Source organism: Macaca thibetana, chromosome 18 (genome assembly GCF_024542745.1).
Source record: "Macaca thibetana thibetana isolate TM-01 chromosome 18, ASM2454274v1, whole genome shotgun sequence".
Classification (NCBI taxonomy): domain Eukaryota; kingdom Metazoa; phylum Chordata; class Mammalia; order Primates; family Cercopithecidae; genus Macaca; species Macaca thibetana.
In genome coordinates this window covers 9,495,235-9,522,389 of record NC_065595.1, presented here as the reverse complement: position 1 = coordinate 9,522,389, position 27,155 = coordinate 9,495,235, and the positions used below count along the sequence as shown (strand labels likewise).

At 43.9% G+C, this 27,155-nt stretch overlaps 1 long non-coding RNA gene across 2 annotated transcripts in view; it reads left to right on the top strand.

Moving 5' to 3' along the window:
* Positions 1-27,155, top strand: part of LOC126941380 (uncharacterized) — a 52,482-nt gene that overhangs the window by 5,570 nt on the left and 19,757 nt on the right. For both annotated transcript variants that reach the window (XR_007721281.1, XR_007721280.1), the window contains exons 2-3: positions 26,346-26,470; positions 26,735-26,856. This is a non-coding gene — a long non-coding RNA (uncharacterized LOC126941380). The remainder of the gene's footprint in view (positions 1-26,345; positions 26,471-26,734; positions 26,857-27,155) is intronic.

The window sequence follows — 27,155 nt, the reverse complement described above, 5'->3', positions numbered from 1 at the left end:
GACTGTAATCCCAGCACTTTGGGAGACTGAGGCAGGCAGATCACCTGAGGTCAGGGGTTCAAGACCAGCCTGGCCAACATGGTGAAGCCCTGTCTCTACTCAAAATACAAAAATTAGCCAGGCGTGGTGGTGTGCACCTGTAATCCCAGCTACTCAGGAGGCTGAGGAAGGAGAATCGCTGGAACCTGTGGGGCAGAGGCTGTAGTGAGCCGATATTGTACCACTGCACTCCAGCCTGGGCAACAGAGCAAGACTCCGTCTCAAAAAAGAAAAAAATCTATTCTTTTAGCAATTTTCAAGTATACAGTATCTTGTTAATAACTATAGTCATCGTGTTGAACAATAGATATCTTGAACTTATCCCTTCCAACTGAAATTTTATATCCTTTGACTAATATCTCCCCAACTCCCTACTCTCCCCAGCCCCTGGTAACCACCATTCTTCCTCTGCTTCTATGAGTTCCACTCTTTTAGATTCCACATATAAGTGAGATCATGTGATATTTGTCTTTCTTTGCCTGACTTATTTCCCTCAGCATAATGTCTCCAGGTTCATCCACGTTGTCACAAATGACAGAATTTCCTTCTCCTTAAAGGTTGAAGAGTATTCCATTGTGTGTATATGCTACATTTAAAAAAATCCAACTGGGTGTGGTGGCTCATGCCTGTAGTCACAGCACTTTGGGAGGCTGAGGTGGGTGGATTATATGAGGTCAGGGGTTCGAGACCAGCCTGGCCAACGTGAGGAAACCCTGTCTCTACTAAAAATACAAAAATTAGCTGGGCCTGGTAGTGCACACCTGTAATCCCAGCTACTTGGGAGGCTGAGGCAGAAGAATTGCTTGAACTCAGGAGGCAGAGGTTGCAGTGAGATGTGATCGTGTCATTGCACTCCAGCCTGGGTGACAAGAGTGAAACTCCGTCTCTAAATAAATAAATCAATAATCCATTCCTCTGTTTTTGGACACTTAGATTGATTCCACATCTTAACTATTGTGAATACTGCTGCAGTGAACTTGGGGGTGCAGACATCTCTATGACAGATTGATATGGATGTAAACCCAGTAGTGGGATTGCTGGATCACATGGTAGCTCTAATTTTAATTTTAATTTTTTAAAGAGCTTCCATACTGTTTTCCATAATGGCTATGCTAATTTACATTCCCATTAACAGTGTTCAAGAGTTCCCCTTTCTCTGCATCCTTGCCAACGTTTATCTTTTGATTTTCAAGTAATAGCCCTTCTTACAGGTGTGAGATGGTATCTCATTGTGGTTCTAACTTGGAGTTCTCTGATGATTAGTGAGATTGGGCATTTTTCATACACCTGTTGGCCATTTCTATGTCTTCCTTTGAAAAATGTCTATTCAGGACCTCTGCCCATTTTCTAAGGAGCTGGTGTTATTGCTCTGAGTTGCTTGAGTTCCTACCTTGTTCTTCATTCCCACCTTGCTAGTGGGTCTTAAGGTCAGAGAAATAATGTGCTAGATGACCAGACGCAAAAGTGCATGAAGTCAAGGGGATATGTTGACTCCTTTAATCCTTACAGGACTGTCGAGGAAACAGGCACAGAGAGGTTCAGAACTCCTTCAGGGTCACATAGCTAGTGAGGGAGAGCTAGGATTTGAACACACATTCCTAACTCCGTTATTGCTAACACCCCTTGTCTTGAAGTGCAAAGTATGTGGTCTTAACTACCATTATCACCTTGATCTGAAGAGAATGTAAACAGCTTAATTTTCTCTTCTTGATTGTAAGAATAATCTTTCCACAGGAACTGATTCTAACTCCCAAATATCTCCCCCTTGCATTTGCTTATTTCTCTGTCAGTCATCGGGCAACACTGCAGTCCAGGCTACCATTATTTCTGACCAGGATTGCTACAGAACCCTCTCACCCATCCTACCTCCAATCCTGCCTCTTCCCATCCTTTCTCCAGGGTGCAGACAGTCATCTTGCTAGCCTGATTTAATTTGCCTAATTAATCAAGCACCAACAGACAATCAATAAATAATTATGAAATGAATGAATGAATGAATGAAATGTAAGGCTTCATTGGCCATATTCCCTCCATGTAAGCAGTGCATGAATGAACCCTACCACATTCCACGCTCTCATTTTTCCCCCAGCTGCCTTTATTCACAGATCCCTCTTTTAAGCAGTTAATTCTTTCAATATTTTTTTCAATCCATCAAGTGATGCAGTGTGACTTAAAAAGTACAATAAAGAGTAATATTAATAGTGTGGCTTAACTGGGTGAGGCTACTTCATACTCTTCCTTTTCAAATTGCACTACAATTTTAAGTAAATGACTATTCTTAATACTGGTTTTAATTTCACATGGTGAGATCAAAGCTGTAATTTTTTCCTCTCCATTTTGTTGCTTAGCTAATGTCTGTGAACTTTCACCACGACCGTCATCACCATTGCCCTCAGCATCCTCCTCGCTGTAGTCATTGCGTGTGACAGCGAAAGGTTCAAGAATCTGACTCCTGAACCCTTGGCACCGTGCCCAGAACCTCTCCAGTTCACTCACTGTTAGGGGTTGAATATTTCTCTTCCCCTGAATTCACATACTCAATCTCTAACTCTTAACGTGACTGTATTTGGAGATAGGATTTTTAGGGAGGAAATTAAGGTCAAATTAAGTCGTAAGGGTGGGACTCTAATCTGATAGGATGACTCTCCTTAAGAGAAGAAAAAAAGGCCAGGTGAGGTGGCTCACACCTGTAATCCTAGCACTTTGGGAGGCTGAGGCTGGCAGATCACCTGAGGTCAGGAGTTCGAGACCAGTCCAGCCAACATGGCAAAAGCCCGTCTCTACTAAAAATACAAAAAATAGCCAGGCGTGGTGGTGCACACCTGTAATCCTAGCTACTCAGGAGGCTGAAGCAGGAGAATCGCTTGAACCCTGGAGGTGAGCTGAGATCGTGCCACTGCACTCCAGCCTGGGCAACAGAGTGAGACTCTGTCTCAAAAAAAAAAAAAAAAAAAAGAAAAGAAAAAGAGAAGAAAAGATTACCAGAGTCTGCTTGCACCCTCTGGTGTACTCTCATGTTCTCCCCACCTCTCTCTTTCTCTCCGTCCCGCTTCCACCCTCCCTCTGTGCAAGCTCAGAGGAAAGGCCATATGAGGACACAGTAAGAAGGCAGCTGTCTGCAAACCACAAAAAGAGGCCTCACCAGAAACCAACCCCGGCACTTTGATCTGGGACTTCCAGCTTCCAGATCTGTGTGAAAATGAATGTCCAGCCACCAGTCTGTGGTTTTTTGTTATAGCAGCCAGAATAGACTAAGGCACTCATGGTGCTGGGAGGATCAGTAATCCAGCATCTTTCCCTTTCTTTCCGTCTTCCTAGGACCCAGGGCTGTTCCCTGTAGCCTGGCATTGTAATTGCTGGGCTTGAAGGGGAGGAAAGGGACAAGAAGACAAAAGTGATGCCTGGATATCCAGCACCTGGAGACTTTGGGCTTTCCAATATTGAAGAGGGGAGAAGGTTAAGTTAATGGAGGAATGTGAAGGAAAAAAGCAGATAGTTTAGTCTGGAGACAGGAGGAAGGGCCGCCCATCCTCAGACATGCCGCCCGGCGTGCAGGCTTCCCAAGACCATGGGCTACGGTATCCCTCCCTGGGAGGGTCTCCTGAGCAAAAGACTGACTGCAACTCTTCTTTCAGATATTTCTTCTGATTGCCTTAAAACACGCACACAGAGAAACTGAGAGCTCTTGAACTGTTTAGGAACTTAAGCTTCATGTAGGTTTGATGAAACGTTTTCATGAATTATAAAAAGTTGAACGATTTTTACATGAATTTTAAGTCAGGAGTGATTTTGTACAGAATACTTGGCAGTGATCCCGGAAGTTGTTTATATTGATTTCTAGAAGGAGATACAGAATACCAGGCTAGGTTTAAAACTCCTGAGAATGTTCAAGCAGTAATACATGCATATGCAGAAATTAAACAGAAACACTGCTGGAAACTCAAGGTCCTTCCTGATGGTCAGGACAGGCATCGCCGGGAGATTTCAGTTGACAGACAGGTCCGACTTGATCAGCCTCAGGAAAAGCTTGCAAAGAAGCACTGAAAGTTAATCACCAAAGCCAAAAAGATTAGACTGGCAAATACTCAACAAGCAAGTAAACACATTAGATTTTCTGAATATGACTGAAAGCAATTACAGTTCATTTGTTAATATTTCACTGGATACTCGAGTTGTTCTTAGGAATTTCACTTTTGTTGTGGCAGGACTCCATAAGAAATGTTTCTCTCTTTTTTTGTTTTTTGAGACGGAGTTTCGCTCTTGTCACCCAGGCTAGAGTGCAATGACTTGATCTTGGCTCACTGCAACCTCCACCTCAAGGGTTCAAGCAATTCTTCTGTCTCAGCGTCCCGAGTAGCTGGGAGGCCCCCACCACCATGCCCGGCTAATTTTTGTGTTTTTTACTAGCAACGGGGTTTCACCATGTTGACCAGGCTGGTCTCGAACTCCTGACCTCAGGTAATCCACCTGCCTCAGCCTCCCAAAGTGCTTGGATTATAGGCGTGAGCCACCGCACCTGGCCAAGAAATGTTTTTCTAAAACCTACATTAAACTAAAAGGAATACTTTTGTTCCTCAATTGATAAATAAGACTTATTTTTTTTTTTTCTAGAGACAGGTCCATTGTATACAATAATTTTTCAGTATACATTTTATTTGTTGAAATTGTCTTATATAAGTCAATTGCAAGTGATTTAGTAAATCAATGTGTTTTGAACATTAAAATTAAACAAACAAAAAAACACACACAGATATACCTTTAGAGCCAGTTTTAAGCCTATGATAATATCAGTAACAAGCCCAGCTTACCAGTAAGCTTGGTTTATAATTCTAAACAAGAGGCAAAGGGAGAATTTTGCAAACAAACAAGTTTCATTCAAAGGGCATAAAATGTGTCTGTTTTTATAAAGTGCAGGGTTTAGTAAACAGGAGTGACTGGTCAAGATGAAGGAGTTGATGCCAGTAAAATGGTAAAAGGAGGCCTGGCATGGTGGTTCATACATGTAATCCCGGCACTTTGGGAGGCCGAGGTGGGTGGATCGCTTGAGGTCAGGAGTTCGAGACCAGCCTGGCCAATATGGTGAACCCCCCATCTCTACTGAAAATATGAAAATTAGCTTGACATGGTAATGCGTGCCTGTAATCCCAGCTATTTGGGAGGCTAAGGCAGGAGAATCGCTTGAACCCAGGAGGTGGGCTAAGTGAGCTGAGATCATGCCACTGCACTCCAGCCTGGGTGACAGAGCAAGACTCCATCTCAAAAAAAAAAAAAAAAAGAAAGAAAGAAAAAGAAAAAGTAAAAGGAGCAGGAAGTGGAGGCTTTGCCAAGCTCCCACACTTACACTCACTGGGACATGAACAAATACAGGTGGGGTAACAATGAATTCCTATCCTTCTTGGTCAAGCAGAACTGCAATCATTAGTTGGGAGAAGAAAAAAGAAGTGGATACATTTTCTTCATTTTCATGTTCTCCCTGGATTTGACAAAGGGTTTCCCCAGACTTGCATACCTAGGGCCCTGGTCACACAGGACATCCCGGCTTTTCAGGCCAGCCATTGACCAGGACCAGGGCCACCTTTTGGATGGACAGCCACTTGGGCTCCAACTCAGTGTTTCAGGATCATCCTCCTAACCTTCAACTCACAACCCTTTAACCCTCCTTTTAGCTTTAGGCTCCAATTCTAAAAAACTTTAAGCCACCACCGAAAGACGGACATGTGGACTAGGTCTTCAACATGTTTTCATGTAAAGTCGAGAAAACGGGAGCTTGTCCCTGAAAGGTGAGGTTGGGGTCTGTGGAGCCTATCAAATTCTGTTGGTAAAGCATTAACTATCATTCCTCTTTCTCAAGAGCTCTAGGAACTCAGGGTTGTCTCTGGTGTTTTCTACCCAAACTCCATCAGGGTCTTGAGTTATTCACCACGGTCCCTGGTTGTTCTAGATTTGGCAGCAGATTGCCTTAGATATGTGGGAACCAAGGAACTTTCCAGAACCTATGGATGCTGATGTAAGTCTCTCCCCATCCTCTGCTTGCATCTCTTCCATCCATCTAGACTGGGCCCCCGCCGTCAGGGCAGCATGGATTGCACTGGTGTTGGTGTCAGGGGTGCCTTGCGTTGGTGTTAGGGGTGCGAAGGCCGCTGCTGTCCAGCCTGCAGGGGTTGATTTCTCCCACGGAAATCTTCAGCGGGTGTCACTGGTCGAGCCTCTCAGTGCTGCTCTCCTAGACAACTGAAGGGCTGCAGGAACTTTTTTCCTTGGAGTTACCAGAGAGCAAATCCTGCACTTCTTTTATCTCTTGACATCATTTCCTAATCAGGTTTAGCTTCGTTTTGTGCCCAGGCTTTGAGTAAAAATAGCATGCTTGCTAGTGCTCTGCAGGCTCTTTGTGTGTGTGTGGGAAAAAAGTTTATTAGAAAAAACGAGTTGTTTCCAAATTCAATTAAGATGATATAAGTTAGCTGCCAAGTATGTATCTTAGATTAACTGAAAAATGGCATTTGTTTCAGTCAAGATATTGAAACATTCACAAATCCCTCATTTAAAGACACCAAACTACTTAAAACTTTAACTTGTTCATTAACACATTGCTTCTCATAAATATGTGAACTAAAGTACATGAATGAAAGTGGCTTTTCAAATATGCAAAGAATATTATATTGGTTTTCAGCAGATGTGAGCTATACAAGTTGTTCTAACTAGAAAAAAAGAGAAGTTTAGGGGGCAGGATGGTTTTGTACCTATCATAGTATACACAAGTTTTTTTTTTTTTTTTTTTTTTTTTTTTGAGATGGAGTCTCGCTCTGTCTCCCAGGCTGGAGTGCAGTGGCGCAATATCGGTTCACTGTAACCTCCACCTCCCGGGCTCAAGTGATTCTCCTGCCTCAGCCTCCCAAGTAGCTGGCATTACAGGCACGCGCCACTGTGCCCAGTCAATTTTTGTATTTTTAGTAGAGACAGGGTTTCACCATATTGCCCAGGCTGGTCTTGAACTCCTGACCTCAGGTTATCCACCTGCCTCGGCCTCCCAAAGTGCTGGGATTACAGATGTGAGCCACCGTGCAAGGCCTAAACAGGATTTTCTTCAAAACATCGAAACATTAGTAGACATGTCTTATGAGCTCTCATAATGCTAATTAAAATCTAGCCAATAAGGAATTGAAATAGAAAAATATTATCTTCTGAAAATACCATTTAAAAGTTTTTAGTTCATATGTCTTGTTTTGTGTGTTTATGTACATATTTTTATTTGCAAAACGGTCAGAGATCAATCCAGTATTCAGCATTTCAAAGTATGTGAGTGAAATTAATGGAAAGATTAATGAAAGCTATTGCTATAAAGTTTACATATATGAAAACAAGTCATGTTTCTATGTCACATGTAAAGACAATCATGATAAATATATTTAAAAATCAGCAAGCAATTCTAAATTAGCTAATTTCAAGGTTAAGAAGTGACGTAGCAAAACTTAGAGCATCCCAAAATAAAATTATTTTTACTAGGCCAGGCGCGGTGGCTCAAGCCTGTAATCCCAGCACTTTGGGTGGCCGAGACGGGTGGATCACGAGGTCAGGAGATCGAGACCATCCTGGCTAACACGGTGAAACCCCGTCTCTACTAAAAAATACAAAAAACTAGCTGGGTGAGGTGGCCGCGCCTGTAGTCCCAGCTACTCGGGAGGCTGAGGCAGGAGAATGGCGTGAACCCGGGAGGCGGAGCTTGCAGTGAGCTGAGATCCGGCCACTGCACTCCAGCCTGGGCGACATAGCAAGACTCCGTCTCAAAAATAAAAATAAAATAAAATAAAATTATTTTTACTTTACTTTCAAATTTTAATACATTTAATGAGTTCCCTAATCAAGTCAAGCAGAATAATAAACATTGAGCAGAAAAAGTACACCTGTTACTAGAATACTTATTAGTCTGTATTCAGAGTCTTTATAAAACAGAAAGCTGAAAGCATCAGGGTAACAACTCTGCTTCATTTCGTTATTTTTCTCTACTTAGGTGTTCAGCAAACTCTTCAACAAAGTAGTCAGGCAGAGGACGTGAGCCTCTCCCTAGGGGGTGACTCAGGCTGGCGAAGCTCCAGCCCAGGTAACCACACTCCACAGGAGGTGGGTCTCATCCTGGGTGATGGGGAGCAGGAGGTGGTGGTGGTGGTGTCATTTGAAGTCATGCTTCATTCCACTCCAGGTGTGACAGTGACAGTGATGGTGACAGTGAAGCAAGGGTGGAAGCCTGTTTTACAATCAGGGCTGCCAGGCGATCAGGGAACAGGGAGCAAGCCAGGGCTGTACAGGGTGGTACTTTGGGAGGTTGATGCAGGGATTGCTTGAGGCCAGGAGTTCAGCCCAGGCAACGTAGTAAGACCTATCTCTACCAAAAATAAAAATTAAACAAACAAACAAAAAAATTGGCAGGTGTGATGGTGTGGCCTGTAGTCCCAGCTGCTTGGGAGGCTGAGGCAGGAGGATTACTTGAGCCCAGGAGGTCAAGGCTGCAGTGAGCTATGATCACACTACTGTACTCCAGCCTGGGCAACAGAGCAAGAGCCTGTCTAAAAAAATAAGATAAAATAAAAGAAACAAACAAACACCCGAAGGCACTCTCAGGCATAGCCTTCCAGTGTGACCTAGTTAGTGCTGGGCTGTGGGATGTGAGGGGCAGAGGCTCGGCACAGCCCTCAGAGACTCCAGTTCTGTAGTTTCTCCTCTCTTCACTTCTATTCGTTTTAGCTGCATTCAGCTATGCAGCGATGACCAGACAGTGACGGCCAGACCTACTCTACACACGATGCTCCTGGTGACAGGAACATGCTGATTCCTTCTTGAGTATTTGATTCAACTAATATTTATGGAGCATTTATCGGAGCATGGCATCATAGTGTTGGCAAAAATATATGTGATGCACATTCACTGAGAGTTTGCTTTACATAGAACAGGAATTAGGAAGTTTGCAACCTGCGAAAATTACTTTTTCTGGTTGCAAAAAATGTATGTGTACTCTGAGAAAGTATATTATCTCTAAAAGAAATTCAAACATACAAAATATAGAAAATAAAAAAGTAGAGCTAATCCCATAATCTCTCCCTCCAGATGTAGCCGCAGTTAGAATTTATCTTCAAAACCTTTTTAATATCCTTAAATCTCTGGGAGTGTTTTATTTTTGAAAATTAGGAGAACAGGGCCAGGCGCGGTGGCTTTGGGCTGGGCACAGTGGCTTATGCCTGTAATCCCAGCACTTCAAGAGGCCGAGGCGGGTGGAACACCTGAGGTCAGGAGTTCGAGACCAGCCTGGCCAACATGGTGAAACCCCATCTCTACTAAAAATGCAAAAATTAGCTGGGCGTGGTGGCACACGCCTGTAATCCCAGCTACTTGGGAGGCTGAGGCAGGAGAATCGCTTGAACCCGGGAGGCGGAGGTTGCTGTGAGCTGAGATCATGCCACTGCACTCTAGCCTGGGTGACAGAGCGAGACTCCGTCTCAAAAACAACAACAACAACAAAAGCCAAACTACTACTACTACTACTAAAAAAAAAAGACAATTAAGATAACATTAAAATTATAGAGTATATGAAAGTATTGGAATTCTGGTTAAAGAAAATAATCTCCAAAACCTTCCCCAATTTTATTTTATTATTTCATTAAAATGATTTTATTTTACTAGAAAAAACGTTATTGGTCAATTCATCGATGAGAGTCCCATGGAGAGGAGGCTCAGGAGATGTCAGAGGTGCCACCTGCTGTCCTGCCGCCATGGAGCTGTTGCCTGAGCCGAGTTCTGGAGGCTCGGCTGGCCCCACCCTCCTCTGAGATTACGGATTCAGGTTCAATGCAACACAGAGCAATATATCTTTCTAGAACACAACTCTGCCCGGGAGCCTTCAGCTTGAAATTGAAGAGCTAATTTTCCCCAGACCATAAAGCAAATGCTTGATGTGATAGCATCTAGTTTCCTGCAGGCCTGAGAGATGGATCGTGATGCTGGGATCTAAGGGCAACGCATTTATCGGAGGAGGCAACGTGTTTGCTCATCCATTGAGCTGGCTACAAAGGATGCTTAGGATACAAGGGGTGCGTTCACTCAAGATGCTATCTAAGTAATTGTCTATTGGTAATAAAAAAAATAGCTAGAAATAAATTAAAATTCATTCCTCCAGGAATACCTTTGGTCTGAGAGCAATAAATGTGTCAAATTACCATCTGTAATACAAATGTCAGGGATCTGTATGTACTGTTACTGGTGGATACTATAATTCTCAGGCCCAAGTAGAAATAGAAAATTTGCAGCTGGCTAGGTGCAGTGTATTTAAATGTGTTTTGGGGGGTAATCTGGAGAATAGGTGTATTGTTTTTTGTAAAGCAATTTAATGGTAATAGGCAAAATGGCAGTGATAAAGTAGGGAACACAAGAGGACACAGATAAAAATAAGGAGACCTCGACCAGGCATCTTTGCTGGGATGACTCCACATTACAAGTTAGAGTTATACACACACACACACACTCACACTCTCACACACACACACACACACACACACACACAGTTGCCTGATGTAGCAAAGAAAAATCAGAACGTCCTTCCCTCTCTGAATTATTTGTTCCTCCTATGTGCTCCCTGGGCTCCCATCACTCTGACCCTGTTCAGTTCTCTTCATCCGCCAATGGACTGTAAGTTCATTCCACCACTTTATCCCCAGTGTGTTTCACTGTGCCTGGCTTAAGTCAGATATTCAGTTAACATCTGTTGACTGAATGGATGAAAGAGTGAGTGGCACAGAAAACACACTCACACTTGAAGATCGCACAGCCATGTGAAGTTGACTGTGGATTGCACTGAAGAATGAGGCTGGGACAGTAGAGAGGCCCAAAGGAGGGGGCCGTGAAGGCAAGCCTGATTCCGCCCTGCAGCCACTAGATACTGGGGCTGGTCCTGGGCACAGGAGAGACCGGTGAGCATTGATGTTTCAGAAAGAATATTCTTCCAGCAGCATGAAGGGCAGCTTATGGATAGGTGAGGTGGGAGGCAGGTGGGAGATGAGACAGAAGGATTTGTGCTTTATAATCTGAGTTGGAAATGTGGGTGTTTCATCTCTGTGGTCTGTGGGTTTCAATATTAGTTATATTCTGCAGGTGAATATGACAGTGATTTAGAGCAGGATTGACCCTAAGTCTCCCCTGCCACCTCCCCTGCCACCTCCCAACAGCCGCACTGTTACTGTTATGACCACCATCATAGGAGGGGCAGGAAGACGTCGCAGCGTCTCAGCTGAAGGAGTTTTTGGGTGGAAGCGGCCAGAAGGCACCTGTGCTAGAGCAGTTAATCATTAAAAACACACACTAAAGCTCCCTTAAAATATAAATGGTGTATGTTAGTGTGAACAACCAGGAGGGCAGAGAGAGAGTTACCTGAATATGCGGAGGACACACAGGAAAGAGCTATGACACAGCGGCTGAGAAGGTGCCAAGAGAACTGTGGCTGGCAGAGCCTGCGAGTTCCAAGATTCCTCTCCGCTCAGTTCCTAACTCCTGTCCCACTGCCCACCTCCCACAACAAGAAAACATTATTCAAGAGTAGCTGGTGCCTGTGATTTCTTTCATAAGAAGCAGAGTCTTTAATTCTGCATTGGAGATGAGAGGTTTAGTCTAAAAGATGAGGAGACTCTTGAAAACAGCTCCAATCTAGATGCAACCAGTTAATAAATTCCTGTCCTATGGAGATAAGTTATCACAGCAAATCCAACCACAGGCAGTACAGCTCCTGAATCATCAGCGAGAATTATAAGGAGATGATCAAATGGGTAACTTTTAGATTAATACAACGGTGTAAAACCCAGGGAAGGAGGAAATCCTGAGACTTTTTCTGTATCTGAAATGACAAATGTTCCTTAATTCTTTAAACACCCATTAAAGAAATGAAAATTACTTTCTCATTCTCTAAAAACAATTCACAAACTTGCAGAGGGGAGAGAGTCTGGGGGCATGGGAATCGAAGATGAAGGGATGGGGGAAACGTCCGCTGGAGAAAAGCGAGAGACGCACATGTTTTGCCAGAAATTGAGCACTTAGGATTTTTGGCATTGCTGTTATGAAGACAGGAAGTTCTGATGGACATATATTAGGATTGCCAGATAGAACACAGGACGCTCAGTTAAATTTGAATTTCAATTAAACAACCAATAGTACATGAGACAGTTGCATTGCATAGGGTGGGCATATATATTTCATGGGACTAAGCACATCATTCCCTTCCAGGAGAGAGTGATGCTGCACTATAGCAGAGGTTAGCAAACTACGACCTGTGGGCCAAATCCAATCCTCTTCTTGTTTTCGTAAAGGAAGTTGTATTGCAACACGGCCTGCTCATTCATTTAAATATCATTCATGGTTATTTTCACACCATAACAGCAGAATCGAATAGTTGAGTCAGACAGCATAGACTTCAAAGCCTGAAATAATTACTTTCTGTTCTAGTGGAAATCAGGAGTTTTCTAGGTATAGAAGTTTAGGGGAAAAAAAACTGTTTCTGGTCCTGAGGTTTCAGAAAACATGACAAATAGGAGGATGCAAGAAGTTTGGTGAGTGGGGAGAATTATAAGCAGAAAATTTAAGTGGAGATCAGCTTTTTTTTTTTTTTTTTTTTTTTTTTTAAATCTGATACAGATTCTAATTCTGTCACTCTGGCTGAAGTACAGTGGTGAGATTATGGCTCACTGTAGCCTCGACCTCCCAGGCTCAAGCAGTCCTCCCACCTTAGCCTCCCAAAGTGCTGGGATTACAGACAGTGAGGCACTGTGAGTGGTGAGGTCAACTTTGGAAGGGTTTTGTAAACCATTTTAAGGAATACCTTTGCTCTTTCTGTTTAATCTTCCTATAATAGTTTACCTCTCAACATGCCTGTTAAAATCTTATCTGTTCTTTGAAGCAAGCTTTAATCTCACCTTGAGCATAAGATTTTTGGTAACAATATTTTTGCTCATTGTTCTTTTTATTTATAAGCGCAATAGTACTTATAGTGGGTTGTCATTAGCTGTTTCCCTTACTTGACAGAAAGGTTCTTTTTTTCTTTTGAGACAGAGTCGCACTCTGTCATCCACCCAGGCTGGAGTGCAGTGGCATGACTTTGGCTCACTGCAACCTCAGCCTCCCATGTTCAAGCAATTCTCCTGCCTCAGCCTCCCGAATAGCTGGGATTACAGGTGCCCGCCACTATGCCCAGTTAATTTTTGTATTTTTCGTAGAGATGGGGTTTCTCCATGTTGGCCAGGCTGGTCTCGAACTCCTGACCTCAGGTGATCTACCTGCCTTAGCCCGTCAAAGTGCTGAGATTACAGGCATGAGCCACTGTGCCCAGTCAGAAAAGTTCTTAAATGCAGAAATTATTTGTCTCTATAGGCACTAAAGTGATTAAGGTAGTTATGTATAAGTAGATGTTCAATAAATAAATATTGAATAAATAGATATAGTGATGGCCCTACAAGAGTGTAAGAATAATTACAACATTGTTTAGCTACAACAGTTGAATGCTTCCGCAGGGACAATCTCTCTGGCATGGTCCACATCTTCCAATGTTCAGTGCTGTCATTTACACCTGCTTCTTTACACTGCTGACTAATGGGGCAAATCTTTTCTACTTTATTATTGCTTTTGCCTTTCTTTCTCATGACTAATAACCCACTGGCCAAGCTAAATGTCAGTCGTCATCTTCTTTGCTCATATCCTTCTCCTTCAAATTGTGCTGTCAAGCATTTCAATGTTGACTGGCTTAGGTGGGAATAATGCTCCTGACCGTAAGGCTATTTTTCCCGCTTTGCACAAATCTTTCTTTGAGCAATGAGCATACTTCTTTGGTAGCTTTGTTACAGTCCAGCAATACCTGGGCATCTATTCTCTGTATTGAAAAAAGAGCATGGTCAAAGGATTCAGTATCGAGCTCCGTATTTAACGACTAACGAAGACATTTAATTTGAAATACCACTTGTCTCCAAACTGACATTTTATGTATGAGAAACCTGAGATCCACACACAGATCAAATGACAGGCAGCTGGTTTTCATGGAAGTCCAGGGAAGCACCTACTATCAGGTTGCAAACTTCTCCCTTTAGAAGATAACAGTTAAAATCTTTCTGTCTCCCACTCTTGGCTCTAATTTGTTTATCAGACAATCAGCAGTTTTGTCATTGTTTCTTCATTTGGAGACAGAACTAGTAAGTCTTGGTCAAGCCCAGTGATTCATTTCCTTGTTTTTTTTTCACTGCAGTCCCCATTCAGGGCTCTGCCAAGTGCTCTTTTGCATGGGGGAGGGGTGCAGCCTGTGCCCTCTTGACCTAAAAGAGCTCTGGTTGGGCGGTGAGTCATTAATTCCCTAATGTCTTTTCCAACTGTCGATAAAAATCACAGTTGATTAAATGATGCGGTAAGGTGTGGAATGAAGGTTGGCATGGGTCTAGGGAAAAAAGTACATTTCCTTTTCCAAAGTACAGTATTTATTTTAATTGGCTCACAATAAATAGTAGGGGTAATTGTAACTCACAAAAGAGAAGTGCCCTTTGGAGAACTGGCATCATATAGAAAAGAACAAAAGGACATAGAAAAGTTTTACAGCAATCCTGATATTTGTGACTTAGAGTGATTTTTATAGGATTATAAAATTTGCTGGAATTAGTAGCTCTGTAGAGAGAATAGGAATCACAGAATTTCAGAGCCAGAAGGTATTTCACAAAGTATGTCAACCTCCTTATATTGCTGATAAGAAAAATGAGGCAATGAAGTGCTCAGAGGTAGGATTTCTTTCGCAAGTCCTTGGGGTACCTCCATTTGCAAAGTTGCAGATGCATCACAAGTTCTGATGACCTCTGACCTCTAGAATCACCTAAACACAGTGGAGAAGCTGCAACTGGCTACGGGGTATCCCAGGTGGGTCAAGGGGACAGCCCTCTTTCAGACGTGCTGTACTCCCAAAGTCTCATCACATTTAGTAGGACTTCTCCCAAATATGTGGGGGTTCAGGGTCCCCAGACCCCTCTGTGTCTCTCCATTAACATTTCAGTTTGGTATTGGGCTTCCTGGGGCTCTAATAATGCTCTGGGAATTCAAAATGAGGTGTAGAGAGGATGTGTGAGATGAATATTTCTGCAACATAATGATGTTACTCTTCTGCTTACATGTCTTTGAAAGCCCTTTCTTGCCAACACCAGTATTTCAAATTGTAGTTTTATTGTTACTGAGCTATGGTAAGGCCAACAGGTTGGGAGATGATTGGTATGGAAAAGACAGTTTGTTACTAACAGTTCCCAAGAGGAGGGGGCAAGCGTCCTGCTGGGCCCCACGAGGAAACACCAGGGTGGGTCCGGAGGCAGGAGAGAGGGGGAGCAGAGTGTGGGCAAGAAGCTTTATTGTGGCTTCCACAGGAAAGGCAAGGCTAGGTAGGCTTAGGATTGGTAAGCCTGAATAATTTCAGTGGGTTCTGGGCTACAGAGGTTGTCCCTAGTTGTCTGGTACCTGGCTCTTGGATGATTAGTGCAGAGGAGCATTGTCTCCAGGGTATGTGTGCCAGGTGGAAGATGCGGTGGGTGTTGGCTCTGGATTGTTAGTTTCCATATGAAGGATGAGCTCCCAGGTGAGTTGTTTGCTATCCCTAAGAATTGGCAAGCCCCGAGAGGGGCAGTCTCTCCCCTGTCAGCAAGGTCCAGACACCAGAGCATCAAGAATGCAGAAAATATAGATAACATAAACCTCATTTGCAGGAGTGTGCACCTTGGAACAGTTTTCCTGGGAGATGCTCGAAGCGAGAGGATTCTGTCCTCTATTTTGGGAACTGCTGCCTGTGGACCCCCTCTGGCAGTGTGTTAGCAGATTAAGGTCACTGGGGGAAATCCTGCTTGAAAGAAACCTGTTAGCCTTTTTTTAACCCTGTTTTCCAAGCTTGTTTAACCACAAAATCCTTTTGAAAAACATGAACTGTCATTTTTAAGATATCTTGATTATGTGGTTTAGAGGTAGAATCCAGGCTTTGCTTTGTTCAAAATCTGGCCCTCACCTTCTCTCCTGGGGATTCTAGTAAGAACCATCCACGGCAGGCAGGCTGGTTTAGTTAGGGTTACTATCACAAGCTTCCTTCCTTCCTGCCTCCAAGCTTCACTCAATCGGTTTGCCCATGATTCAGGATAGTACCTCGTGCTCCCTCCCTAATCCAAGTCTTTCTAGCACCACCTCCTCTGTGAAGTCCTTGCCAGCTTCCCCAGCCCACAAAATAGATGTTGCACACCACGTGTCAGACTATTCTAAGCACTTTGGAAACCTTAACTAACTTAATCATCACTGTGGTCCCACAAGGCTGGTACAATTTGTATCCCTATTTCACAGATGAGGAACCTGAGATGTAGAGATGTTGAATGACATGCACAGTCATTGATTTGGTTTGGATCTGTGTCCCCACCCTGATCTCATATTGACTTGTAATCCCCAATGTTGGAGGTGGGGCCTAATGGGGTGTGATTGAATTATGGGGGTGAATTTCCCCTTTGGTGCTGTTCTCTTGATAGTGAGTGCGTTCTGGTGAGATCTGGTCATTTAAAAGTGTGTGGCATCTCCCCTCCCCGCTCTCTCCCTCCTGCTCTGCCATGCAAAGTGCTCGCTCCCCCTTTGCCTTCCGCCATGATTGTAAGTTTTCTGAGGCTTCCCCAGAGGCAGAAGACACTGTGCTTCCTGTAGAGCCTGCAGAACTGGGAGCCAATTAAAACTCTTTTCTTTATAAATCACCCAGTCTCAGCTATTTCTTTATAGCAGTGCAAGAAAGGACTAATAGAGTCATAAAGCTGAAAGGTGTTCAGGATGTCACTGGCATTCAGTGAATGCTGTTAGAATAAATGAAAATATCCATGGGAAGCAGATCTCTTCTAAAATGTGTGTGTGTGTGTTTGTGTGTGTGTGTGTGTGTGTGTGAATACGTGCTTTAAATCAAAGGGAAGGTGCATCTTTCACTCTCTCTCATTTGACATTCTGCAACTTTATTACGACTCCACTCATTCATAATTTGTTCAGATGGAATTTACATTTAGAGTTTACTTTGGCTTAGCAGATGATTTTCTGAGTCCCTCCTCTGAGAGAGTGTAAGTTCATAGGTAAACAGGAACGCAGGGAAAAATTTAAAACCACTTAAATGTACTAGCTTTTATTAGCAGCACAATATACTACTAATTCATTCTTATACATTAATTACAATAACATTTTAACAACTGTATCAGTCAGGGTTCAACCAGAGAAGCAGAACCAGCAGGACATAGTTATTAAGAGGCATATTGCAGGGAATTGGATATGTAACCACGGGGCTGGATAGTCAAGTCTGAAATCTGTAGGGTAGTCTCCAGAAGGGGCTGGAGTTGCTATGCACCGGCAGAATTTCTTCAGAGAAGTCTCAGTTCTGCTTTTAAGATCCTTCAACTGACAGAATCAGGCTGCCTCAGATTATCTCAGATAATCTCCCTTAACAAATAAAGTCAACTGACTATGGACTTGACTCACATCTACAAAATACCTTCCCAGCAACCCCTAGAGTAGGGTTTGACTGAATCACTGGGGACTGTAGCCTCACCAAATTCACACATCCAAAGGCAGTTACAAGAACCTTTACTAATTACGTTTTTAGTCTATTTTATGTTTCTATTTGTATTTTAAAATAAAAAATAATTTAGAAATAAGCTATTGAATACCTAAGATATTTTAATCATCTGAATGGACTTTCCTTCAGTTGGTAGGGAGGTAACATGACACTAGTTACTGGTATTTCCTTGCTTTTCTGTTATCTTCAGATCTCTTTCTGTTTATGTCTGTTTCTCTCTCCCTTCATGTTCCAGGTGTAAGTATCTCCAGTTGACATTAACCTTGAGCCTCAGTCACCTTACTGGAAAATGAGGATGATTATAAAGTGCTGACATAATAGGGTGGACTGGAGGATGACACGAATTAATGAAAGCACTTGGATGAGGGTCTGGTAGGCAATGAGTGGTGCCCTCTTTGTAGCAGTAGGAATTGCTAAATGCCCTCTGATTAAATTTCTCTGGCCATGACCATGCTTGTGAGTGACAGAGGTCTTTCCAGAAGATATTAGGAGGCTGTGGCATCACGTGTTGAAGAATTAAAACATTAGTATATACCAATGCCTTTCTAACATAAAATGTATCATTTTCAAAGACCTGTTTTCTATTACCTTTCTGGGGTACTAGAGACTCACACACTCCTCCTGGCTGCCAGTTGGACTGGCTTTTGTTTTTGTTTTTGTTTTTTTTGAGACGGAGTCTGATTCTGTCGCCCAGGCTAGAGTGCAGCAGCGCCATCTTGGCTCACTGCAAGCTCCGCCTCCCAGGTTGACGCCGTTCTGCTGCCTCAGTCTCCCGAGTACCTGGTACTACAGGCGCCCACCACCACGCCCGGCTAATTTTTCTGTTTTTAGTAGAGACGGGGTTTCACCGTGTTAACCAGGATGGTCTTGATTTCCTGACCTCGTGATCCGCCCGCCTGGGCCTCCAAAAGTGCTGGGATTACAGGCGTGAGCCACTGCGCCCGGCCTGGACTGGCTTTTGAAAAGTCATGGCAGCTTTGCTGTCAGGCCAGGTATGATGGTCTTTCACAGGGAGGGACTTTCTTGCCACAAAATTGGTCACACTGCTCCTCAACACTGAATGTGTTCAAAGACCCTGATAGGCAGCAAGACAGTTTTACCAGGTAGCTTCCTTTTGAGGTGGAACTCACTATCAGGAGAACAGCACCAAGGTAGGAATTCACCCCCATGATCCAATCACCTCCCATTAGGCCCCACCTCCAACACTGGGGATTACAGTTCAACATGAGATTTGGGCAGATCCAAACAATGTAAATAAGTAAGTGTGTTTTATTGTCATATTGGGTTGGAGGAATATACTAAGATGCAGAGAAAGGGCCTTCTCCTCTAGCCTCAGCTCTAGAATTAGACAAAGCAGGCCAGACATCTAGGCCTTTGCCCACCAGCTCTGGGTCAAACTGACTGTTACTGAGCACTAAACTCACTCTTCTTTCTAGGTGGGTACCAACACCCAAGCTTAGGTGAGGCTGTGGGGAAAAAACCCTGATTTTCTTCCCCAATTCTTTTTCCCTGGCACTGCTGGCAATGGCAGGAAGACACATTCCATTTGCCAGCAGGAATGCTTTCCTAATTTGCTTTTCGAAGAGTACAGCAAAATTTCTTCTGGGGAAAAGAGTGACAGTCGCTGCCATGTAAACAGGAGGCAAGGGCTTGCGGCACTACCAGAGCCTCCTCTTTGCAGAACGCTCTGAGCTGCTTTGAGGCTTGTGAGGGGAGGGGTGTGAGTGGTGAGGAGGATGTTTGCTTTACACATCCACCTCCATAAACTGTCCGTGCCATCTGGTAGAGACTGTATATGCTGTTGTCCTAGACGCAGGAAGAATCATCTCTTCTGCGATGATGTCTTGATGGAGAGCTCCCGTGTCAGAGCTGCTGACTGTGTACCTGCAGCCAGCAAAGCAGGTCCCCTTCCTTTATCTGCTTCTTCCTGTCCCTAGCCCCTTGCATTTCCACCTCACCTCGAGATGGTGAAGCCCTCACTCACGTGGGAGAACGCAGACTTGCCCCTGCATGCATTGCCATGCTTCCTAGAGGAGAGCTCAAAGCACAGCAGGGGCTCAGCAAATGTTGGCTGAATAAATGAATTAATGGATCTACTAAGGTGCTTCCAGGTTCACCCTAAGGAATAGCTTACAGAGTTTCTAAGGGCCAGGTGTAGTGGCTCACGCCTGTAATTCCAGCACTTTGGGAGGCCAAGGTAGGAGGATAACTTGAGCCAAGGAGTTCTAGGTTAGATTGAGCTGTGATTGAGCCACTGCATTCCAGCCTGGGTCACAGAACAAGACCCTGTCTCCAAAGAAACAAACAAACAAACAGACGTTTCTTAGGACAAAAGCCACTAGGAACAAGAATTCAGCCAGGTGCGGTGGCTCACACCTGCAATCCCAGCCCTCTGGGAGGGTTGGGGAGGTGGATTTTTTGAGCCCAGAAGTTCAAGACCAGCCTGGGTAACATGATGAAACCTCATGTCTACAAAAAAAAAAAAAAAAAAAAAAAAAAAAAAAAAAAAAAATTAGCCTGGCATGGTAGTGCACACCTGTTGTCCCAGCTACTCAGGAAGCTGAAGTGGGTGGACTGCTTGAACCCAGGAGGTCGAGGCTGCAGTGAGCTGAGATCATACCATTGCACTCCAGCCTGGGTGACAGAGCAAGACCTTGTCTCCAACAAACAAACAAAACCTGAATTCAGAAATGGTTGTCACAGATGTATGTAATAATGGAAGAGCATTTCTGACTTAGAAGAATAAGTACTTAGAAATAATGTTCATATTACAAGGGAAAGGCGCTGCTACTGTGGTGATGGATTTTGGTGGCATTACAACCAAATGATTTATGTATTGGGATAATGAGACTGTATCATCCTGCTTTTCATTTAAAGGTTGTTATTTAGTTTAATGATAACTTCAAGCTAGAAGGTAGGACTAGGAGTGCGGATTAAGTATTGAGCAATGGTTAAGAAAAGAGTTGATGGTAGGTGCCATGAAGAGTAATCATGAGATGAAATTTTCAAAGGTCACTCTGTTTAATTCTAATCTGAACAATCAATGTGTTAAATTATCTCAATAATTTATTTAAATCAACATTCATATAAATAGGGGTGAGTACATCAATTTTGACCATTTCCTGAGTTCCAATTCACATAAGTGCTTGTGGCCAGAGGTAGGTAGGTAGAGAAAATATGTTACCCTCTTCAAGAGCTTTAGCCTGAATACTAGCACAGGTGTTTCAGTGGTGTCTGAAAGTCAAAGTGAAACTGTTGCTTGTGGCTATCTAGTTCCCGAATTATAAAATAAACTGCTGATCTTCATTGCTGTTTTTTAAATATTTTGTTACTGATAGATCAAATATTCACTAGGCTTTATCAAGTATGCCTGTGTGTGTTCACATCATTAAACTAACATTTACTGCTCCCTCCTCTAAGCACTATATGTGTGTTGACTTATTTAACTCTCTCAACAGTCTGTGAGGAAGTCATTATCATTCTTTATGTTAAGGACCAGCCTGGCCAACATGGCAAAACCCTGTCTCTACTAAAGATACAAAAAATTAGGCTGGGTGTGGTGGCTCACGCCTGTAATCCCAGCACTTTGGGAGTCCAAGGTGGGCAGATCACCTGAGGGCAGGAGTTTGAGACCAGCCTGGCCAACGTCGTGAAACCCTGTCTCTACTAAAAATACAAAACAAAATTAGCTGGGTATGGTGGCAGGTGGCTGTAATCCCAGCTACTCAGGAGGCTGGGCAGGAGAATGGCTTGAACCCAGGAGGTGGAAGTTGCAGTGAGCCGAGATCACACCACTGCACTCCAGTCTGGGCTACAGAGCAAGACTGTCTCAAAAAAGAAAAATAAACAAAAGAAGATAAGGAAAGGGAAATACAGGGAAGTGATCACACAGTCCTAGTTCCACACTCAACACTGAGTGCCACAGCCACTGCCATACAGACAGGGCCACTGGCTGGCCTGTCTACACATGTTCTTTCAGGGAAATGATGCAAATGTCAGACGACAGTCAGACTCTGATAGGGTATCATCCACAAACACAACCTGGAGGCACGGTGTACCCGCTTCAGCTTTTGAACTCCACCTACAGTATTATTGGAGTGGTCAAAATGGGGGTGGCTTCTGCAAGGAAACATCTAAAACTAAAGGAACAGGACTCGTCACAACTCTGGTGTCCTCAGGGAGGAATGCACCTTGGTGATGCTGGGGGCTGGGACCCACACTGTGCCCATTCCCCTGCTGCAGTCTCACTTTGTCTCGTCCCTGACTTGGAATGAAATACTTGCCTCCAGCTGGGATGTAAACATTTTGGAGTCTTTCGATATTTGTTCCAATTTAGCCAGTCATCATTGACATTTTCCTGGAAATTTGCACAATATTCTTTCATTTGTTTTAACACTGGGATGAATTCCAAATGAAGAAGGCTCACTATTCTTCAGCGTGTTTTTAAAAAAATTTTGAACCTCTCCCTCCATTTTTAGATGAATAAATGTGGAGGAAGAGATGAAAAAACATAGAATTCAGAAAAATGATGTGGATGTATTAACTACGCCTAAGTTACCAAACCGAGCCTCCTGAAGACTCTTATGTTGTTCACACCCGTCTATGTCATATTCAGGCAGGGCGGCCGAAAGTGGATGCCCGTGTGCTTCTGACTTCGGGTTTTCTCTGGAAGCCCTTAAGAACAGGAAACGAAGGATGTTACGTAACGATGATGAACATAGAGCAGCTTCTAAAACAAACAAGTTACGTAGTGATGAGGAACACAGAAGAGCTTCTAAAACAAAGGATGTTACCTAGTGATGACGAACAAGAACAGCTTCTACATCTTCCCCGCGAAAACACCAAATGGCGGATGACACCCGGGCAGCGGAGGCCGGAAGCCCCGGGGGACCCTGGGATGTGAAACTGGCGGTGGTTTCCGCCGAGGTTTCAGCGGAGGTTTCCGCAGTGGCATCCGGGGCGGGGGTAGTGGCTGTCAGTGGACCAGGCCCGGGCAGAGGCTGCGGAGCTTATGGAGGCAAGGGCGAGGATAGGGGGTGGGCGCCCATCACCAAGCTAGGCCGCCCGGTCAAGGACATGAAGATCAAGTCCCCGGAGGAGATGTATCTCTTCTCCCTGCCCATCAAGGAATCTGAGATCATTGACTTTTTCCTGGGGGCCTCTCTCAAGGACGAGGTTTTGAAGATTATGCCGGTGCAGAAGCAGACCCGCACCGGCCAGCGCACCAGGTTCAAGGCATTTGTTGCCATCAGAGACTACAATAGCCACGTTGGTCTGGGTGTTAACTGTTCCAAGGAGGTGGCCACTGCCATTCGCGGACCATTATCCTGGCCAAGCTCTCCATTGTCCCCGTGCGCAGAGGCTACGGGGGGAACAAGATAGGCAAGCCCCACACCGTCGCTTGCAAGGTGACCGGCCGCTGGGGCTCTGTGCTGGCGTGCTTCATCCCCGCGCCCGGGGGCACTGGTATCCTCTCGGCGGCTGTGCCCAGGAAGCTGCTCATGTTAGCTGGTGTCGATTACTGCTACACCTCAGCCAGGGGCTGCACTGCCACCCTGGGCAACTTCACCAAGGCCACCTTTGATGCCATCTCTAAGATCTACAGCTACCTGACCCTTGACCTTTGGAACGAGACCCTACTCACTAAGTCTCCCTATTAGGAATTCACTGACCACCTGGTCAAGACCCACACCAGAGTCTCCGTGCAGAGGACCCAGGCTCCAGCTGTGGCTACAACATAGAGTTTTATACACAAAAAGTAAAGTGAATTAAGCCTGTGGGGGAACAAAAGAAAAAAGAACAGCTTCTAAAATAAAGATTGATTATAATTGGCTGGGTGAGACTTCTGACAAATCCAGACACCAGGCAACAGGAATTCTCCGTGAGTTGAGAAATACAGTCCTAACTGTTTATTCAGTCAAGGAGGGTTACACAGCAACACACTAGAAGAAGATTTAAGGATGCAAAATCCACATGATGAAAGAGGAAGTGTCATCTTGGAGGGTTTGGCACTCAACACTGGATGAAACTGAAGCCCAGGAATTGCCATAAAACATCCCCCCACCTAGTACTAGGTAATCTTCACTATCTGCCTGACAATGGAATGTAGGAATTGTGTCACATCCAGAGGGTGCAGGTGGAGTTTTCTCAGGATGCTGCAGTGCAGGGTCAGTATGGGATTTAATAATATTTTGAGTGTAAGATAGAAGAATCAAGTTGGGAGGTTTTAGGAATAGTGAAGTTACCTCCCATAAAGTCCCTTTTCTAAGATTGCAGATACCATCATATACTTAATAAAACTCTACTAATCAGAGATATGTGTTGTACAAATGAAACCTTGGATGGACAACAAGAAGTGTGAAAAAAGTTGAACTCAGGCCAGGCGCAGTGGTCCACGCCTGTAATCCCAGCACTCTGGGAGGCCAAGGCGGGCAGATCACGAGGTCAAGAGATCAAGACCTTCCTAGCCAACATGGTGAAACCCTGTTTCTACTAAAAATACAAAAATTAGCCAGGCGTGGTGGTGAGTGCCTGTAGTCCCGGCTACTTGGGAGGCTGAGGCAGAAGAATTGCTTGAACCCGGGAGGTGGAGGTTGCAGTGAGCTGAGATCACGCCACTGCACTGCAGCCTGGCAACAGAGTGAGACTCCAACTAAAAGAAGAAAAAAAAAGTTGAACTCAATAGAAACCAAAGAAAGGCAAATAAAAATGTTAAGTAATTTTCCACTTGCCAATTTGGCAGAGAGTAGAAAGGAACAATAATGATCAGTATTTGTAAGGGTATCAGGAAATGTCAGCTCACACTGCTGTGATAAAAGTATAAACTGATGTGAGGTGTCATTCATTGCCTTCTCAAAGAGTATAATATATAAATATATATGGCAGTGTTTAAAACTGTAACTTATTATTTTTATTGCCCAGGAACTTCAAATAAAAACAATTTAAACATCTTCATAGCAATAAAATGGTACAATGGGCCAGGTGCAGTGGCTCACACCTGTAATCCCAGCACTTTGGGAGGCCGAAGCAGGCAGATCACCTGAGGTAGGAGTTCAAGATTAGCCTGGCCAACATGGTGAAACCTTGTTTCTACTAAAAGTACAAAAATTAGGCAGGAGTGGTAGCAGGTGCCTGTAATCCCAGCTACTCAGAGGCTGAGGCGGAAACTTGAACAAACATCTTTCATTAAAAGATATGCTTAGGTAAGCACTTTAGTATATTACAGGGACATAGTTTTTACTATTTCAACTGTAAAACATTAAGACATGACAGTGGTGATTGTAAGTGTTTTGTAGGAGCATTGAAATAATGATTATGCTTTGTTTCATGAGAAAGCAGAGTGAAAAATTCCACATACCTCTAATTACATAACTTAATAAAAAACATGAGAAGATTCTCTTTATTTTGGTTACACCTATCAATATAATTTTCATACAGTGCAAGTTATGGTATAGGGATTATGGTTGTCAACTGAAGAATGACAAGGTTCATAAATCTGGAAAGGGTTGCAGCCTGCAGGGTGGCCATCTGACAGGCTGGGAACACAGAAACAGATATTTTGAGGGAGGGGCAACAGGAACAGGAATATATGCTGAACGAGGTGCCTCAATATACATGTTTAATAAGCTACAGGAGAAGTCATGAATCTTTATGAATGAGGAAACATATGCATAAGCAATAAAGCTTCCTGCTTCTCCAAGGGATCCATGTTCAGAAAATGGCCATGTTAGCATGATCAGAGGACGGAGTGTTCGGCCTTCTGACTTCAAAAGGTGAACCAGAGGACACAGAAATCCTAACTGCACATTCCTTGTAGAGTCCATGGTCCGTGGTGTCTTATCAGGCAAAAAGGAGGGGCAGTGTCAGGTTGGTCAATAGTAGTGGAGTCATTTGAAAGACTGGTTTCTGTTTCGCTCTTAGGGAAGAAAGCCTAATGCTGGCCAGCAAGGGAGGGGCCCATTGAGGTGTGTCTACCCCATCCCGTCATGGCCAAGAACTCAGTTTTCAAGGTTACTCTGGGGTCTCCTGGGCCAAGAGGGGGTCCATTCAGTGAGTTGAAGGGTTTAGTATTTCATTTTTTATTTCTCGTGGGTTTTTCTAGCAGGCCAATAAAAAACAACAAACATGCATCGAAGAAGTACTGTGGCTGCCTTTTTTTTTTTTTTTTTTTTTTTTTTTGAGACAGAGTTTCATTCTTGTTGCCCAGGCTGGAGTGCAATGGCTCGATCTTGGCTCACCACAACCTCCGCCTCTGGGTTCAAGTGATTCTCCTGCCTCAACCTCCCTAGTAGCTGGGATTACAGGCATGCACCACCACGCCTGGCTAATTTTGTATTTTTAGTAGAGACGGGATTTCTCCATGTTGGTCAGGCTGGTCTTGAACTCCCTACCTCAGGTGATCCGCCTGCCTTGGTCTCCCAAAGTGCTGGGATTACAGCCACCGCACCCAGTCCTGTGGCTGCCTAATATCTAATACTAATATTACCTAGGTATTACGAACTGAACTGTGTCTCCCCCAGATTGATATGTTGAAGCCTTAACCCCCAACTGTGACTATAATTGAAGACAGGACCTATAAGGAGGTAATTAAGGTTAAATGAGGTCAGAAAGGTGGGGCTCTGGATAGATATCGTGTCCTTTCACGAAGAGATACCAGAGAGCCCTCTCTGTTTCCCCTGGACAGGCGCAGAAGGAAGAGGTCACGTGAGCCCACAGCAAGAAGGCTGCTATCTGCTGGCCAAGAGAAGTGTTCTCAGAATGACACCACCTTGTGGCCACCTTGATCTTGGACTTCCAGCTTACGGAACTGTGAGAAATACATTTTTGTTGTGGAAGTCACCCTGTTTATGATATTTTGTTATGGCAGCCTGAGCTATGATATATGGAATGCCTATTTATTATTTTTTAATGTCTATGTCAATCTCATCAGGTAGCTACTGTCATTAGCCCAATGTTGCAAACTGAGGTTTATGGAACTAACTTGTCCAATGTCACGCAGCTGGTCACTGGAAGAACCAGGAATTAAATTAAAGTCTTCTGATTCCAAATTTTTTTTTTTTTTCTTTTTTCGAGACGGAGTCTTGCTGTGTCATCCAGGCTGGAGAGCCATCGTGCGATCTCGGCTCACTGCAACCACTGCCTCCCAGGTTCAAACGATTCTCCTGCCTCAGCCTCCTGAGTAGCTGAGATTACAGGTGAGTGCCACCACGCCCAGCTGATTTTTATATTTTTAGTAGAGATACGATTTCGCCATGTTGGCCAGGCTGGTCTCAAACACCTGACCTCAAGTGATCCACTCACCTTGGCCTCCCAAAGTGCTGGGATAACAAGCCTGAGCCACCTCACCCTGCCTCTGATTTTAAATTCCATACTATTATGATTGCTCAGATTATTTTAATTTTTTCAGTAATGTGTTACTTTCACCATTGAACCTCGTAAATAGTTGTGTAACTTTTGGTTTTCCCATCACCTAAAATAAAACAGTACATTACTA